The sequence below is a fragment of the Homalodisca vitripennis genome, chromosome X (genome assembly GCF_021130785.1).
Source record: "Homalodisca vitripennis isolate AUS2020 chromosome X, UT_GWSS_2.1, whole genome shotgun sequence".
In the NCBI taxonomy this organism is placed as follows: Eukaryota; Metazoa; Arthropoda; class Insecta; order Hemiptera; family Cicadellidae; genus Homalodisca; species Homalodisca vitripennis.
Genome location: NC_060215.1, coordinates 145,915,001 through 145,935,382, shown reverse-complemented (window position 1 = coordinate 145,935,382; position 20,382 = coordinate 145,915,001).

Sequence of the window (20,382 nt, the reverse complement as noted above, 5' to 3'; positions counted from 1 at the left end):
GTTTTACTTTCCGGCTCTTCTAACGCAACAATACTTTTGACAACGTTCAGGCTCAGGAGTTACGCCTTCTTTAGAAAATAACATACCAAGATATTTGACAATGCTTATTTTATACTGTAATTTTGTAGCATTGAACTTAACATTATTTTTTTAACGCTCTTTCCATTACATGTTTTAAAACTTCATTATGTTCTTTTTCTGATTCAGTTGCAATTATGAAGTCATCAAAATAAATTCCTACATTAGGAATATCACCAAACCTTTGTACATTATATTTTTGAAAGATTTCCGGACTTACTCTTAACCCAAAAGGTAGTTTGTTGTACTTATATTTACCAAAAGGAGTTATGAAAGTTGTTAACAAGCTACTTTCATGATCTAATTCAATTTGATGAAACCCATCTTTCATATCAAGTACAGTAAAACAAGACTTTCCTCTCAACAATAGTTCTAACTCATCTGCAGAGAGAATTGGATAAGGATCCAATTTTACACAATCATTAAGCTGAGCAGGATCCAAAACATATACGTAAGGATTTATCTGGTTTCTATACTATTACAATGTTATTAACCCAATCAGTCGGATAGTCTACAGGTTCAATTATTTTATTTTCTTTTAGCCTATCAAGGACCTCTTTTAGTTTTAGGTTTGACTGATTCAGGAATTCTTCTAACAGAATTTATTACAGATTTAGCATTTTCTTTTAACTCTAGAGTCAATTTTTTAGGGAACTTTCCTACTCCAGTAAAGACATTTTTATGTTTATTTACAAAAAATTTCTTTAGTATCTGAAACTAGCCCTACTTGCAAATTATTAACTATTTTAATCAAATTCAACTTTACGCAAGCAATTAAACCAAGTACTGGGACACTTTCGGTTTTTACTACTACATATTTTATCCTGTATTTTTTACCCATCAATCTCCGAGTCAAGAACAATATTTCCTAAACAACTTAACTCTTGATTTTCATAGCTTAGAATTCTACTATTATTAGGCTCAAGTCTTACCTTAGGTAACTTCAACTGATTCAACACACATGTAATGGTAACCACATTGCACTGCGCACCACTATCAAGCTTAAAACTCACATTTTGATCATTTATTTTCACATTTTTGCATCCACGACAACACTTCCACTTTCTTCTCAAGACTGTTTACCTCTCTGGACACATCTGCTTTGGACTGGACCTCCCTGGACACCTCAGCTTTGGACTGGACCTCCCTGGATACATATTCTTGGAATAAGGCGCCTATGAAAATATCTTCCATGTCTTCTCGCTCCATCGTAGCTTCATGAAACGGTTTTCTTAAGTTTTGGTTTATTTTTATTTGCTCCATAACAACCAATGGCATAATGGTTCTTAAGTCCACATTTCCTTCAAGTTTTTCCATACGCAGGACAATTAGCCCTAGTATGCTCAGTTCCACATTTTAGACACTTATACGTTTGTCCTTTATTAAAATCTTGACGAGCTCCTTGACCTCTTGATTGGTCGCTTAGTTTTTGGTTTGGACTAAAATTATTGTTTTTAGTCCTATCATTAGTGAAATACTTAGGTCTTATATAACCTTTCTTCTTGATTGCATGCAAGCCTACGCTATCTGCAGTACCTAGGCCTACCTTGCCTTGAATCACCTGTGCTTGCTGCCTACTCAGTTCAGCAGCTCGACACTGATTCAACGCCTTAGACAAAGTTTAAATCGCTTTCTCTAAGTAGAGCTTCCTGTAACTGTTTGTCGCTAAGACCAATCACTACCCTATCTCTTATTAGACTGTCTTCGTCTGTCTTTAAAATCGCAAGGTTTGGCTAGAGCTTTCAATGACGTAACGTAATGATCTATAAGTTCATTTTCTTGTTGTATTCTACTAAAAAATTTATACCTACAGTACACAACAATTCTTCTTAGGATTGAAGTATGCATCATAGAATTCGATCACTTTTTTGAAAGTATCTGCTTCGTCTTGTTTAAATGTATTATAAATTTTCCATACCTTCATCCCCTATGCAATGTAAAAGCATTGCTATTTTAACCTTGTCTTCTTTTCCATAATTGCCTGATGCAAGGAGGAAATTTCCAAACTTTTGTTTAAAACAGAGCCCAATTGTTTTGCTACGTTTTCATCAATCACGTAACCCTCGAGGTTGTTTAAAATCCATTTTCAGGTTATAATTTCAATCTATTAACATTACTTAAAACAAGGTTATCGCGATTATTACTTCACGACACTACTTTTACAGTATTCACTACCTGACACCATGTTTAATATCACTTAGGTGATATTTTAATTATTACTTATTAATTAGGATTTAATAGGATTTAAAATAATACGGCACATGTTCACAAACACAATGTATTCTAAACCATCTTCTTCAATCTATCTTACGTGGAGCTGTGTGCCCATTACAATACTGGTATACTGCCACATTCATATCAATATAGATATGTTCTATATAAAATATACAACATATTACCAATATGTAACAGCACCTGCTTTGTACAGGCAAAAGAATCCATTCACCACTAACCACCACAGTTTTGTTCATCTTTTATAGCCAACTGAATAAATTTTATATTTTCTGCCAAACCAGATAATATATAATTTTTAAGACTCGTTAAGGATCGGTTCATTTAAAAGCCCTTATACATAGAAAAAAATAACTTATTATATTATGCAACTAACTATAACTATAGATTCTTTGCGTAGACTCCAAACTAGTGCAATCATTCATTTCGTTCAGTCCGTTGACAGGATGGCCAGGATGACAATGCTCAGAACTCTACACTGAACGGTTCAATTGAACTGGTCGCGACAATGAACGGGACCGTCTGAGCTGGATCAGTCTCATGATCCGATACGTCACACCACTACAGTCCGGTGTGTTGTCGCGTATATCGCGTGTAATATTACTTCTCCCCGTCCTCTGTACCACTCTGCGATTCTCGAAGAACCAGCCTGGAACGTCACACACACACCACTACAGTTCGGTGTGTTGTCGCGTATATCGCGTGTAATACTATTTCTCCCCGTCCTCTGTACCACTTTGCGATTCTCGAAGAACCAGTCTAGAACGCATTTTGTGTGGTTTAGTTGTAACTTTAGTTACAATCGAAGAGTTTCATGATTGGTATTCTGTATACTACAACCTATGCTGCGCCATGTAGAGCCCGAACGAAAAGTTGTTTAACCTTGAGGTGAAACACGAGCAGAATCGTTCCTCTGACATTATCATTCCCATCTCGCAAACGCTTAGTGTCTGTGCGTTTCAGGTGTCCTTGACAAATTCAGAAACCAAAAAACTATTTTCGTTTTGATTTAGCTTTTCAGCGTATATACTGTATCTGAATACTAACTAACAAACAAAAATACAATTACATTTTCACTAAATCCAAAAAAAAGGATTTAACAAATCTACACTTCATTAAATTCCATCTATGTACAAAAATATCAATACACATAAATACTACATCATAAAGAGAAATAGATTTGGTATCTCATTTGTTAATAAATAACAAAGAAAATTTTATGTAATATCTACCTTCTTGGGCTACCTACGTGGAAGAACTCACATAAGCTTAAAAAGGGATTTCAAGTGCAGGGTAAGTCACATTATAATAAATATGTATGCCACATTCTACAGAAGTAACGTGGTTGAAAGGTTTCGCATATCTGGAAAAAAGCACACAGGCAGACTATCTCTAAACAAAGTGTAACAGAACAGATTTGCCCAGGAAATATTTGCTTGTTTTTAACATCCACACTTTCCCAATGAACACTTTACATTGATGTATTCACATGTTCCACATGTGTATATATGTATGTTTCAACTTGGGGTTCTGTATATTAGATGTAAATGTTACAACCGTTACAAAAGACATTGCCAAGGCGAGTTCTTCTTCTGCTTCAATAAACGTAGCCTTAAACCCAAAGATGCATTTTAACAATACCAGATGTCATAAATTTTGTGTTAGGAGTGAAAATCAACTCAAGTTTTTGCCTTGCCTCCAATCCAATAATTTCACCTCCTAACGATAATTAGGACAAAAGTTCAGTAACACACCTTATTCGCTATGGTCATCTATTGAGCACGTATGTATCCTCCAAATAAAAGAACCGGCAACGTTATGACTTCATTATAAAAATTACCATTAGGAAATGGTACTTTTAATCACCATGAAGACCTACTTCTCTGTCTCCAAAATTAAATTTTTGGTTTGACAATTTAACTCGAACCATTAACTCTCTGCACGGTGTCCTAGTGACACGGCTCGGTCTATGAACACCAATTGCCAAGATGAAGAATGAACTAATTGTCAGCTGTTGAGGAAACGGAAGAGGGCGAGAGTGGCGCACCAAGCGGCGGCAAGTGAAAGCTACTCCCACAGCTACAGACTTCCTGTAATAAAGCGACACAATAGATGATCTCTTAAACTACGGTCATTTATGCTTACTTTTTAATATTTCACTTTCCAGCTATTTGCCATCGAGTGTATTCAGTGTACATGTGAGACTACCTCGGCGCGGTGTGGTAGCGTGCAAGTGGGGCAACGCCTTTAACCGTGATCTTTGTAGCCCTGACATCTGAACAGCTGTTTATTAGCACTAAAGGTCACGTGATATGTATCGTGATGAACACAGCTGCCATTTTGTTTGCTTCAACTGCACTCCCCTCTCACAGCAACGTCGCGACTAGAGGTCATATTGTTCTGTTAGAGACTGAGCGTCAATCTAAGCGCAACTAAGACAAAAATGTGATTGCATTCTGAGCATTACGTATGAAGTTAAAACTAAACAAAAAACCACATGTTTTGTTTTCTGACGGAACTTAATTTTTGTCTAAACCTAAGTTTTTAACTTATAAAACTAATAACGAATATATTCATAGTCTTCTGCCGAGACGCCCAACTCTACTCACCACATAAACCACTCAGAGCTCCCGCGCCACTATACTCACCACATAAACCACTCAAGAGTTCCCGCGCCACTCTACTCACCACATAAACCACTCAGAGTTCCCGTGCCACTCTACTCACCACATAAACCACTCAGAGTTTCCCGCGCCACTATACTCACCACATAAACCACTCAGAGTTCCCGTGCCACTCTACTCACCAAGGAAACCGTACCTGTTGCTTATTTTACCTCATGCTACATCTAATACTGCCACATATGTACTATTGCTACTGAAGAGATAACGTTATGAATATCCTCTAAATATGAATCCGTGGGAATTAGATAGTAATATGATCATGAACTAAGAATAATCACGTGTTTACCTACATGTCATTCCTACGTATTATACCTACGCGTTATACCTAAGTGTTATACCTACGCGTTATATCTAAGTGTAATACCTACGTGTTATACCTAAGTGTTATACTTACATGTTATACCTACGTGTTATACCCAAGTGTTATACCTACGCGTTATACCTAAGTGTTATACCTACGTGTTATACTTAAGTGTTTATACCTAAGTGTTATACCTACGTGTTATACCTAAGTGTTATACCTACGCGTTATACCTAAGTTTTATACCTAAGTGTTATACCTACGTGTTATACCTAAGTGTTATACCTACGTGTTATACCTAAGTGTTATACCTACGTGTTATACCTAAGTGTTATACCTACGTGTTATACCTAAGTGTTATACCTACGTGTTATACCTAAGTGTTATACCTAAGTGTTATACCTACGTGTTATACCTAAGTGTTATACCTACGTGTTATACCTAAGTGTTATACCTAAGTGTTATACCTACGTGTTATACCTAAGTGTTTATACCTAAGTGTTATACCTACGTGTTATACCTAAGTGTTATACCTAAGTGTTTATACCTACGTGTTATACCTAAGTGTTATACCTAAGTGTTATACCTACGTGTTATACCTAAGTGGTTATACCTACGTGTTTATACCTAAGTGTTATACCTAAGTGTTATACCTACGTGTTTATACCTAAGTGTTATACCTAAGTGTTATACCTACGTGTTATACCTAAGTGTTATACCTAAGTGTTATACCTACGCGTTATACCTAAGTGTTATACCTACGTGTTATACCTACGCGTTATACCTACGTACGGAGTGTTCATTGTTGCCCATTAAGTAAAATAGTATGAACACTGCAATAAACACATGACGACTAGATCAGTTTATAAATTCTGCTTATATGGCTGTGTAAATTTGGGTGTATTCGGACAAACCAATACATTTATCCATTTTACAAGAAAAAAAAAACAAATTCTTTTGAGCTGCAACAATTGTTTTGAGATGATTGGTATTAACGAGAACTATACACGGAACTATGATGACGTGACTGGTCCGTGCCTCACCTGTAACATGCGCTGTCCAGTGGAGCCGGTAAGCAGAGAATGCTTATTGTTCTGCTTGGTCTATGACGTAACCAATTAAAATAGACATAAGTTATTAGCGGTGAAAGTTCAGCCTCGGTAACTATCTGCATCGTGACCGACAATCCCTGGAGTTCCTCATAAGTTCCGGAGTTCGAGGCGTAAGTGCCGGGTCGTAGATTGAATAGGGATGTCTCATTTTAAGCTAAACTTAATTAATACGCATCCAAATACGTTTTACTTTTTTTACTGTTATTAATTTTGTTAAAAGAAGTTTTATAAAAGAAGTTCATAGGAGGTGCGCACTGGGTTGCACCAATGTATAACAGCGGGGCTGCATCGCCTCGTTATTTCTTACTTAAATTAAGTGATTTTAAGTGTAGTGCTAAAATTGTTTTAGATTCAGATATATACAACTATTTACTGTGACCGTTAATACAAGTTCAATTTCACGGCATTGGACATTTAAGTGAGTAGGGCACATGAACTACGTTATAACCTCACTCTGACTAACCAACAAGCATAATCCGGAGTTAGTCACATGTGCCTTTTCACTCGTTCTAATCTCGAGCGAGCCATGTACCAGTACCTGCACTTGTCACTCACATCAGCTGTAGCTCAGTGACAGTGGTGCAGCCTGATAACTCCCAGGGCATTAAATCGAATCCCGCTCAAAGAACTATGTTTTTGCTGTGAAGAAATAATTAATTAATTTGTTTTACACTCTTTTATGTGATTTTAAACTATTTTATAATAATTTTAATTTATTTCCTATTTATTATCCGTTTTAACTATGTATTTATTTATTTTATTGGCTGCCATTACTTGTGGATTATAATCAAAGTCAATATTTTAATTTTATCATTTACTTATAAAAATGGTCCTGTTGGTCAAACAGTCCAAAAAATAGAAAACCTCTTATCCTCTACGACAATTACAAATATAGAGAAAAGCCATATTGCTTAAAAAATGGGGAAAGAGCCTGGCGATGTCTGTGAGGGAAATGTGGAGCGACGGTGAGGACTAACGACGAAGCTACACAAATTGACAGCAAAAGCCATTCCAATTTTTAGAAAGGACGATCCTTACGTCACAAGTAACTATCGTCCAATTTGCATTCTTCCGGTCCTCAGCAAAAATTTTCGAAAAAAAAGCCTTCCTTCGACGATTAAAAGATTACTTTGATCGCTTTGAAGTTATTTGTCGTGAACAATTTGGATTTAGAAAAAACAAATCTACTATTGATGCTGTCACGAATCTCACTGATTCTGTTGTCGATGGTTTGGAGAGGCGGGAACATGTGCTTAGCATATTTATCGACCTCTCAAAGGCCTTTGACTGTGTTCATCATGAAATACTGTTGCACCAGTTATGGTCAAGCGGTGTTCGTGGTTTGCCTCACAAATGGCTCTCGTCATACCGAAATGATAGAGAGCAGTGTGTGCAGCTCGCGAATATTCTCAGGCAAAGTTAAAATGTTCTATTAAGTCCCACAGGGATCAATTCTAGGGCCAGTCCTAACTTCTTGTCGACGTCTACAGATTGAGTTCATCATGAAATACTGTTGCACCAGTTATGGTCAAGCGGTGTTCGTGGCTCACAAATGGCTCTCGTCATACCGAAATGATAGAGAGCAGTGTGTGCAGCTCGCGAATATTCTCAGGCAAAGTTAAAATGTTCTATTAAGTCCCACAGGGATCAATTCTAGGGCCAGTCCTACTTCTTGTCGACGTCTACAGATTGAGTTCATCAATCCATAATGGAAAGATGATTCAGTATGTTGACGATACATCTCTCTGAATTAGATCAAAAACTAAACCAGATCTTGAAATCAAAGCCTTTGAAGAACTCAACTCGTGCATTGAACATTAAAAAAAAAATGAAAACAAATTGTTCAAAAACAAGCGTGATCAATTCCTGTTTTCGACAGCATGAAAACGAAATCAAACTTATGGTGATGGTGGATGAAACCATTATAGAAGAAGACGAATCCGCCAAGTTTCTTGGGATGCACCTTTATCAAGGGCTGACATGGAACGATCACATTGAGGGTGTCTGTTCAAACGATGCTTCAGGCATTTGTGTCTATTATTTATGTTATGGCTGTACTACATACAAATTTAATAAAGTGTTTAGAACGCTAAGGAAAGCTGTCAGAATCATTTACAAATTAAGTCAAAAAGAGTCGTGTAAAGCCGCCTTCGGCTACGATTACTGACATTGCCTAAGGTCTATATTGTCGACGTCGTGCTATACTGCCGATTCAAGTGTGTTTTCACTTCGGAGTAGTGACGTACACCAATACGGAACTAGAAGCCGGGACAACTCTCGTATGGCATAGCACAGAACTACTGTTTTTGAATACTTGCCATCTCAAGTTTGTTTAAGGCTAAATCAATAGGCTCCCTGAGGAGATCAAACACGCCAATAACCACAAACAATTTAAATCCAGACTAAATACTTCCTTGTGCCTAGGGCATTTTACTCAGTTGATTAGTTTGCGATGGGTCGCTGGGATATTCTTCAGTAAAATTTAAAAATTATTATTCTAACTCCCCTTCTGATATCCAAGGAAATTCGGTGTCAAGTACCCAAAGTGTAATTTCATTTTATATTTATCTATTATTTTCTTATAATTAAATTGTTTTAGTTATTACGAGTATATTAGGACTATTATTTTTATATGACACTTGTAATACAATTGTTGTTAATTGTTTCCTGTAATAAAGAATATTATTATTATTAACTAGAGTCGGCCAGCGGCAAGCATCACGGGCCCCACCCGGTGACAATGAGGACCTTGTCCTGTCGCCTCCACCCAACCGGTCGACGGTATCTTCCGCGGCACTCGTTTACGCCTCGACCCCTGTTTCCTCGTTGGTGCAATCTGCCGTGACGTCCGCGCCTGCCGCCTGCGTTTCGGTTCCTGTTGCCTCGTTGGAGCAGGATGCCAAGACCCCGGTTGCCTCTACTGGCAGTGCGCAGTGTTGGAGGTGGCCGACGTGGTTGCTGAAAATCAACAACTTAAACATCGTTTGCTGCAGCTTGAAGAACAATACAAGCACGTCCTTGACCACTCTATTGACTCGGATACTTGTCTCATGCAGTATACCGACCAGGCGTTTGTGGCGGCCACATCGTTGGTTGAGTCGCCCTTGCGCGCTTCCGTGGCTGACTGCGCCGTGCACTGTGAATCATACCCTCGCGCTTCCGTAGCTCACTGCGCCGTGCAGTGTGACTCACCACCTCGCGCTTCCGTGGCTGACTGTGCTGTGCAGTGTGAATCATTCCCTCGCGCTCCCGTAGCTCACTGCGCCGTGCAAGTGTGAATCATACCCCTCGCGCTTCCGTAGCCCACTGCGCCGTGCAGTGTGACTTACCATCTCGTGCTTCCGTGGCTGACTGCGCCGTGCACTGTGAATCATACCCTCGCGCTTCCGTAGCTCACTGCGCCGTGCAGTGTGACTCACCACCTCGCGCTTCCGTGGCTGACTGTGCTGTGCAGTGTGAATCATTCCCTCGCGCTCCCGTAGCTCACTGCGCCGTGCAGTGTGATCATACCCTCGCGCTTCCGTAGCCCACTGCGCCGTGCAGTGTGACTTACCATCTCGTGCTTCCGTGACTGACTGCGCCGTGCGTGCAGTGTGAATCATACCCCTCGCGTTTCCGTAGCTCACTGCGCCGTGCAGTGTGAATCATACCCTCGCGCTTCCGTAGCCCACTGCGCCGTGCAGTGTGACTTACCATCTCGTGCTTCCGTGACTGACTGCGCCGTGCAGTGTGAATCATACCCTCGCGTTTCCGTAGCTCACTGCGCCGTGCAGTGTGACTCACCACCTCGCGCTTCCGTGGCTGACTGTGCTGTGCAGTGTGAATCATTCCCTCGCGCTCCCGTAGCTCACTGCGCCGTGCAGTGTGACTCACCACCTCGCGCTCCCGTAGCTCACTGCGCCGTGCAGTGTGACTCACCACCTCGCGCTTCCGTAGCTCAGTGCGCCGTGCAGTGTGACTCACCTCCTCGCGCTTCCGTAGCTCAGTGCGCCTTGCAGTATGACTCACCACCTCGCGCTTCCGTAGCTCACTGCGCCGTGCAGTGTGAATCATACCCTCGCGCTTCCGTAGCCCACTGCGCCGTGCAGTGTGACTCACCATCTCGTGCTTCCGTGACTGACTGCGCCGTGCAGTGTGAATCATACCCTCGCGTTTCCGTAGCTCACTGCGCCGTGCTGTGTGAATCATACCATCGCGCTTCCGTACCTCACTGCGCCATGCGGTGTGACTCACTACCTCGCGCTTCCGCGGCGGACTGCGCCATGAACTTCTAAAGACGGTCAAAAGAAGGAGAAGAAAACAATAAGAAAACCATAAAACTGATTTGCTTCTTTCTTCAATCTTTATTGAAGCGGACAGCCACACCGTGATTTGGTTTGGTTGGGCATGTGCGGCGGAAGGTGGTCCGGAACACCAAGGTGGATGGCTTCTGTAAACCTGGAGCCAAGCTGCTGGGTGCGACGTCCGATGTGCCTCCACCTGGTAGCTGCTGTGTTATCGTCACCGGGACCAATGATGTCGCCTCCGGTCAGCAATGCAATGTCTACCGACCGACACCTTGAACAACGCATTGTGACTAGGCTACTGACCTCCAGCGTTGTTGTTTCCACCATGCCTCACAGACACGACTTGCCACCGTGTCATCAAATTAATCAAGAGGTCGCACTATTAAACGCCTGTATTGAAGAACTGTGCGCGAATTACCGTGGGGCGGTGGTGTTGGACTTCAACCAAATAAGCAGAAGTGCCTTCACGTCTCAAGGGATGCACTTGAAGCAGGGAAGCAAGCATCTTCTGGCGGAGCTGTTGATTGATTTTCTGCGGAGGTCACTCCAATCCACGAACTCCTTCCGGATTTCTGCCACCACTGCCGAGCCACCACCGACACGGCCACAGAAGTCTTCAACTACCCCACTACCGACTACCTGGAAACTGCCAGTCGCTGCCCTATGACTCATTCACATATGCAGTAAAAAGTAGGTCGTCGGTACAACAAACTCATTCACTACCCTTTATTGATGCCATGAATTAGCAAAAATACTGTCTGCTTTTTAATTGCGTGAAACTGACATCAAGATATCAGAACCAGGAAATCACACAACCAAAAAGCCTCAAAAAACCCAAATCAAATTCACAAAATTCAATTAAAATATTTTCTGTTGCGCACCAGAACGCACAGCCTGCCACAAATAAAGTCGACGAGCTGATGCTCATGGCAGAAGAGCTGCATCCTGACATATTTGTTGTTTGTGAGCATGGCTTTACGGCTGATACTGTTGCGTTGTTCAGAATCAATAATTACGAATTGGCTAGCGATTATAACCGAAAAAATAAACGCTAATGGGTGGCGTGGAAATCTTTGTCAAATGTCGCATAAATTAACAGCCATTAAATTAGATAATGATAATGATTCAAACTTTGAAATGGCTGGAGTAAAACTTAGTAAAAAATCCAGTGGAAAAATCACTAAACTCGGCTTATATAGATCTCGAAATGGTGCAGCACTTAAAAAAACTTTGAAACAGTTCTGTTGTTTTCATTCTAAATAACTGAAGTTCATAATCATTGGTGACTTCAACATCGAATTTCTGGTCTACGCTAACCCCCTGACCCAGCGGCTTTCGCGATGTCTTATCTTCTTTCGGTTAAACATGGTCCGTGAACTCACCAACACGAGTGTCTGCGGCGTCGAGTACGGCCATCGACAACATCATCACAAATGTCCCAGACGTTTCGGTCTCTTTTCTGATCGCGGCCATATCATATCACTTCGCCCCGGAAGCCGTAATTACTCACTCCGAACCAAAATTAGAACCTCCCTCCGTGAAAATAAGACGAGATGTAAAGTCTGCAAACGTTGATATTTTCTACAATTTTGTCAGGAAGATGCTCTTCTTATTTGAAAGGTAGAGAGCAGTGCGTGCAGATTTCGAATGTATTGTCAGGCAAAGTCAAAATGCCCTACGATGTCCCACAGGGATCAATATTAGGGCCAGTCCTTTTTTGAATTTACGTCAACAAATTAAACTCAGCGATCCACAATGGAAAAATGATTCAATATGCTGACGATACGACTCTCTGCATCTGATCAAAATAAAAAACGAACTTGAAGTGGAGTCATTCATTGAATTGAATTCATGCATCGAATATTTCTCCAGAATCAATTTGAAAACAAGAGTTTAAAAGCAAACGTCATAAACCTTTGCCTTCGGCAACAAAAATAACGAAAACATCGACCCGCGGTGATGGTGGATGATTTCATCCTGGAAGAAGCAGAATCCATTAAGTTCTTTTTAATGTACCTTGTATATGATCGGTTGACATGGGACGACCACATTGAAAACGTTTGCTCTAAGGTTGTTTCCGGATTTATATCCTGTACAATGTTGCAACATTTTGTTCGGTGGATTTAAAAATGGCCTATTTTCGTCTGATACATCCACATTTGACATACAGCTTGAGATTTTGGAGAAACTGTTCAAAATACAGATGTGAAAGAGTCTTCAGATATTCAAAAAAGCTGTCAGAGTTCTTTAAAATTTAATCCCTTAGAGTCGTGCAAAGATGCCTTTAGGGAGCATGGATTGCTGACTCTGCCCTGCCACTATATTCTCGAGATGGCCCTGTACTGCCGACTTAAATGAGAGTTGGTTCCGACCAGGCATGTCCACCAATACGAGATTAGAGGCAGGGATAACCTTCGAGTCAAACAGCACAGAACGACAGCTTTCCATCACAATTTGGAGTCGAACTAATCAATAGGTTCGCTGAGGACATCAAACAACTCAATAAAACAAATAAAATTAAAAACTCGACTAAAAAATATTCTTATATCAGAGGCGTTTTACTCCACTGATGAGTTCATGATGGGCCGCTTGGATGAAACTTTATGTGAGTAACAACAACCATGAAATCCCCGGTTCTGATACATGCAGGAATTGTATGTATTTACCTTGACGAACCTCATTTATGTATTTTATACAGTTACGTTGACTCATGCCGTGCAATATTGTAATTGTTTCATGCAATAATGAATATGATTATTATTATTACTTCACTATATTAAAAAATTGACGAAAAAATCAGCAAATAAAAACGATATGATGCAATAGGTTTACATACAGTATTTTGAGTTTCACAGTCTCTTTAAAACCCAGAGAAGCATTGAACCATCTAATTATACTTTGATTCTTAGACACTTGTAACCTTGCAGACGTTTGGAACTTTGTCGAAAGTGGAGATCCCTTGCGTACCACGGCATGGATTAATGCTTCAAGTCACTGATCAATTTATTTTTATTCTTTAGTCGGAATATGAAATCTGCCGGATTTATTTCATACAGGGAAATGTTCCAGAGGAGAAGTCACTCAGCGATTGCGACGACTGCTGGATCAGGGTAACATCTGGCAGACACTTTAAACGTGCCAAGAATATCGTTTAATGTTATATAGGTAGTTATAATGTTATATAGGTAGTTATAATGTTATATAGGTAGTTATAATGTTATATAGGTAGTTATAATGTTATATAGGTAGTTATAATGTTATATAGGTAGTTATAATGTTATATAGGAATGCTGGTGTACCATTACCGAATGCAGATACATTTATCCACCGACTGTCTATGATGGAGCATAACATAGACAGCGTGATTTCGGTTATTCGATGTATGTGAGCTTATGAAAAGAAAATCCGCAATACTTTCTATAATACACAGATATATTTGGACGTTTTTAAAGTTTTTCTCGGGCTGATATTATTCCGAGCACTCGGACACTTCTTGAGTGCTTCTGGACACCTACTACTCTATTGATGTCGGCAACATTTTAAAACAGTTAAAATTATCATAGTCCATTGAAGTGTTGTCATTATACTCGAACATCAAGACTAACCACAACGTGGTAATTAAGGAAAAGTGAATTTTTTGATAAGACACATTTATATAAATTATTCGTTTACTTTAAAGTTTAGCCTTTCGATCTTCACGAATGCCGTTTAGTCAGCAAAAAACACACTTCATATACAGGGTGATTCATGAAGTTCTCCCCCCCACTTCTACAGCACATTGTACTAGTAAAAAATAATGAAAAAATGTTATATAAACATAGGTCCGAAAAACGCTTCGTTAGCGAGTTAACAGCTAGCGAAAGATTTCGCCTGAATTCCTGGGTAAAGAGTAAAATAAAGCCATACTGAACTTTTGGAAAGGTTAATTAAGTAAGAAATATCGTGGATTTCTTATGTATTTTTAAACCTGATAAAGCTAATAAAATAGGTTTCAGAACTGTACCTGTAGTAGTTTTTGAGGGATTCAGGTTAAATGCAAAACATTGGGGCACGAAACAATGTTTTTTTTTAAGTTTGATGTACAATAACTTTGTTTAAATTGTAATAAATACATAAAATCAACAAACAATAATTGTATAGGAAATTAATTCTGAGAAAATTGATATAATCAAAGTCTAAAATAAAACAGAAATAAGTACCAAAAAATCAATTTTATTCAGTATAATACATTACTAGCTGTAAAGAAATACCATACGGTATTTAGTTAAAATAAAACAAAAACAAAATGTTTGTTTCCTTAATGATGAGATAAATTGAGAAAACAAGATTAACTGTTAAATAAATTTGTTTGTAAATAAAAATATCATGTTTTATTACGTTTTATTTTTTTTTTTAAATAAAAATTTACATAAAATGTTCGAAAATAAATGAAGCAAACATTTTCCCATTATTGTTTACTAATCATCGAAATGCACTTTTTTGTTTTATTAATTTCTAAGTTGGTAATGCACGAATAACAGCTGATCAACAATGGTATTCTGTACTGTTACGTTAGAACTGTGTATTAGTGGTGTTTTGCAAGCTACATCAGGAGATCGGGTTCTGTGAATCGTGTTAATTAATGCAATTTTTTCGGTGAGTTATAATTCGATTGTTTATTCAGCGAAAAAATGCCTTACTTATTTACATCAGAGGAATACGCTGATATGGTTTTTTATTTTGGGTTACTGTAATGGTAATGCTAGAGCTGCTGTAGAAGAATATGAACTACGTTTTACCCTAATAGGAGGATTCCAGATACCAAAAACAATTTCAGGAACTTTTCGTACTCTTCGGGAAACAGGATCACTACCAAGTACTAGAACCAATTATGAACGAGCTGTTCCAACTTGATATTGTTATTAATGCAGTTCATCGCAGTCCAGGTGTAAGTACACGCGATGTATTTCTAGGCGGATAGGAGTTTTCGCAGTCTAACGGTGTGGAGGTCACTTAATCGAAACAAATTTTATCCGTTTCATAAACAAAAGGTTCAACATCTACAGCTAGGGGATGGTCCGCTTCGCTTGGAGTTTTGCAACTTTTTGAATATTAATAATCAACTCTACAAGCGTATTTTGTTTACGGATGAGGCACAATTCACTCGGGATGGTGTCAATAACTTGCACAATGAACACTCATGGGCAGAAGAAAATCCACATGAGGTAGTGGAACAGAACTTTCAACACCGATTTAGCGTCAATGTCTGGTGTGGCCTTTTGCACAATCGGCTGATTGGACCTTTCATATTACCTGGACGCCTAAATGTTGAGTTCTATTTGCATTTCCTTCAAGAAGAGTTGCCGCAGCTGTTAGAGAATGTTCCTTTACATCTCAGACAAAATTTGTACTTCCACCATGACGGAGCACCTCCCCACATTTCACGTGCGTTTTCTGCTTACTTAAATCATCAATTTCCTGGACACTGGATTGGTCGTGGAGGGCCTCACCCTTGGCCACCAAGATCACCAGATCTATCTCCATTGGATTATTGCATCTGGGGATGGGTGAAAGACATTGTATACAAGACAAAAGTGAATTCTCGTGATGAATTAATTGCCCGTATTATGCATTCGGCTGTAAAGATACAGGGAAGTCCTGAAAAATTAAGAAACGCAACAAAAGCAATACACAAACGTGCTGCAAAATGTATTGATAATGATGGCCTCATTTTCGAACATCTATTAAAAAAAGATGCGTACGGTTGGCCCAACCTGATTAATTTTGCTTAAAACTAGTAATGTATTATACTGAATAAAATCGATTTTTTGGTACTTATTTCTGTTTTTATTTTAGACTTTGATTATATCAATTTTCTCAGAATTAAATTCTCTACAATTATTGTTTGTTGATTTTATGTATTTATTACCAATTTAACAAAGTTATTGTACATCAAACTTAAAAAAAACATTGTTTCGTGCCCCAATTTTTTGCATTTAACCCTGAATCCCTCAAAAACTACTACAGGTACAGTTCTGAAACCTATTTTTATTAGCTTTATCAGGTAAAAATACATAAGAAATCCACGATATATTTCTTACTTAATTAACCTTTCCAAAAGTTCAGTATGGCTTTATTTTACTCTTTACCCAGGAATTCAGGCGAAATCTTTCGCTAGCTGTAACTCGCTAACGAAGCGTTTTCGGACAGCTATGTTTATATAAACATTTTTTCATTACTTTTACTAGTACAATGTGCTGTAGAAGTGGGGGGAGAACTTCATGAATCACCCTGTATGTTCCTATGATCATTCGAGATTCAAAAAAAGTTCTGAAAGTACAGGATAGTGTGTATACAGCTTTAAAGGTTAACTAAAGTTGCGACTGCACAGTACACAGGCTTGTACAGGGTGTCCTGATGCAATACTATCCTTACTCTCCGATGACGTTCGTATATTGCAAACCTGCTCAGTATCGCAAACTCGTGAGTATTCGACCTCTGTTGAAACCTAACCTTATTTCGAACAGATACAGGCACCTAAACGTTGCGACAGTCGCATCAGCTGTTAGCTATAGCAGTCCTGTAAACTTGTAATATGCAGTAACGACGCCAATATCTAAATAGTATGTAATAATTAATATGTACTTTGCATTAAACTATATCAACAGATTACCAAATGATAGAAAAAGTGCTCCGACGCTCGAACCGTTTAAAACTCATCTGAAACGCTGTTTCGCGTCCTACGCATTTTCTAATTTGGACGGACTTTTGGCAATGTCTGTGTGAGAGAATTGTGCTACAGAAGTCAAAGTTAATGCAACATGACGATTCCTACGCAACTGTACTGTTGCTTCAATAAATATTTCACTATTTTACTATATATTTTAATTTTTAATTCACATTTGTTGGTTGATTTTATATTTTATCTCGCAATGCCTAAACTATTTGCCAATGTGCAATACGACAACCCTCACGCATACCTACGACTAAAAGTGTTATTGTAAAGTTTATTCTAGATTATACTGTAAAATAAATGTAGTAGTCGTTCGTAAACTTAAATCTAACATTTTCATTCAGAAGTGAGTTAATGGACTGGAGGATCGTCACTAGTCCATCGACATGTCTTTACTCAGTTCCTGTATTTAATTGGTTAATTGGTAGTTAAGAGTTTTTATCAGTTTTATAGGACAATTAAACTATCCAAAGTTTTGAAACAAATAATTGTTTAAACAATATATAATATATCTACCACGTATTTAGGGGTATTATTATAATTTAAAATAATATATAGTTCGTTTCAGATAACAATCAGATAGCGTGAAGCGATTGTGTGAATTGGAACCGGCATCACAGTGTAATTAATTGTCATGCAGAATGATGGTTATTGTGAAAGACTGGAGGATGGGCGGGGTGTATCAAACCGACCGTGACTGGCTCACAATACTAGGGTGGTATGAATACTGAGATCGTAGCTAAGATATGAGCATGATCACGGTCCACGCTACAAGAGTCCGCCCTCAACACTCAATATTTGGTCTATGTCGGGGATATAGATAGCTGGAGAGAGGATGCTGTCAACTAAACATTGCCATGTTCCCAACTGCATACATAATTGCGAAGAGAAATTACATTAAGAACTTTCTAGACAAATCTTTATTTTTATTAGTTTTTTTTTCAAGGCCAGTCTGTCAATATCGCTAATTAAAAAAATGCATAAGTATAGTTTAAAATCAGGTGAGTGGTAAACTGTTTGTGAAACATTAACTGCAATACTGTATAACTTTGTATAACTGCAAGGAATTTTAGATAACAATCCAGGCAATCCAGAAGAAAATTTTAATCCTTTTAATAATTATGTTGGGAATTAGAAAAATGTGTTGTGTGTTCACCTGTTTTATTGTCACACAAATGATTGAAACTCTGTTTATTTGTCATCTGCCAGTTGTTGCTGAGTGTTTAGATATGACTTTTGGTTTTAGAATATTTTGAACTTAATTTTCACCTTATATCTCTATAAAATAAAAAACAATGGTCTTTGACAATAGCAGATAACATACCTTATTTTTTATAATCTTTTATATAAAATAATTAGACTATTGGGTATTGTGGCATAATTAAAGCTGTCTGTGGCCAACAAATTACACAGATTATTTTAGATTTGATATATAATAATTGTTTTAAAAAATTATACAAAATACTTAATTATTATTATTATTATTAATGATAACTATCATAATACACTAACCAACATTATAACTATCATAACGCTGTGCACAGCATCTAGTGACGGTCTCGTCACCACGCACAAGCCTCTATGGCCCATGTGGGACTAATTTGATTCATATTACGTGTACCATGCTTGTTTGTAACATTTTGGAATAAAATTTGATTTGATATGATTTTGATCGGTGGGAAACTTGTTATTTTGAATCCATATTCTCTGACGTATATCAAACAAAGGGTTATCGCAAAAAGATTACTGGTTATAGTCCTAGGTCAAGTGTCTATCGTCGTTTAAAAGAAAGAGAAACTTGGATTATTTTTAACTATGTATACAAATTACAAAAACTTGGACCACTCATCAAAACAAGTAATTTTTTAAAAACGTTTAAATTAATGTATCACAGCCTAATGTTTATCGTTATATGCAATCTCAGAGTGTGGAACCCATAAAAGACAACGATAAAGACATTTAGGACGAGTAAACAAAATAATAAATAACTGATCATTTGAACCCAAAATTATTGGTTCTGTTCATTTGTTTTATATATAAGAACAAATAACAATTTGGTATAATTTTTAAAATAGCGTAAGTCCTATGAACAAAAGTTTACATTTCAATTTTTTTTAATAAACATCCTACATTATAGCACAGTACACTCAGCGTCGTAACTAATTATTTTAAAGTCAACATCATCTCATAGCTTAAAACACAACTGTTATGTAACTACACATGACGCAGTTATGGTAGGAAGGATTGATTCAATTAAATTTTGTTTTGCTCGAGTTCATCTTCCTTTTGTCGCAGCGTCTGTTATCTGATGCTGTATCAGACTTCACTGCTGGAATCTGCAGTCATGTTCGTCTGAAGAGATCCAGACAAATTCGACGAAGAAGGAAGCTGAATAAAAGGAAGGTGAACTGGAGCTATACTCAAAATTTAATTGAATCAACTCTTCTTACCATAGCTACGTTATGTGTAGAAACCGATATTTACTATATCCACTGCAGTTTTATTCTGTTAATGTTGTATGTTTACATATCAATGTTTATTTTTTATTGATTATATTATCTACTGCTGTTGTTATAATGTATTATTAATATTGTTCTAACTATCTTATTGGCTTGATGTTATTATTTAGTCACTATTCGTACAATTGCTTAAATAAAATATACGTAAATAAAACTCGGTTGCTCCACCGCGCTTAGAGATCGTGTCTATCACATCGTAGTGCACTCAATTGTGTACCTGATGAGACAATGAGACTACCACTTCACCTATTTATAGTTGTCTCTGATGTCGAAACGATGTAAATGTTTCGTTTAGAGCTTCTTCGTCGTCGACTTTCTTTGGGTCTCTTCAGACTAACATGACTCCAGATTTAAAGAATCAAGACTAAGACAGCGTCAGATAATAGATGCTGCGATAAAGGGAAGGTGAACTGGAGCTAAACTCAAAATCTAATGTTATGTAACTGATGTTATTGTAT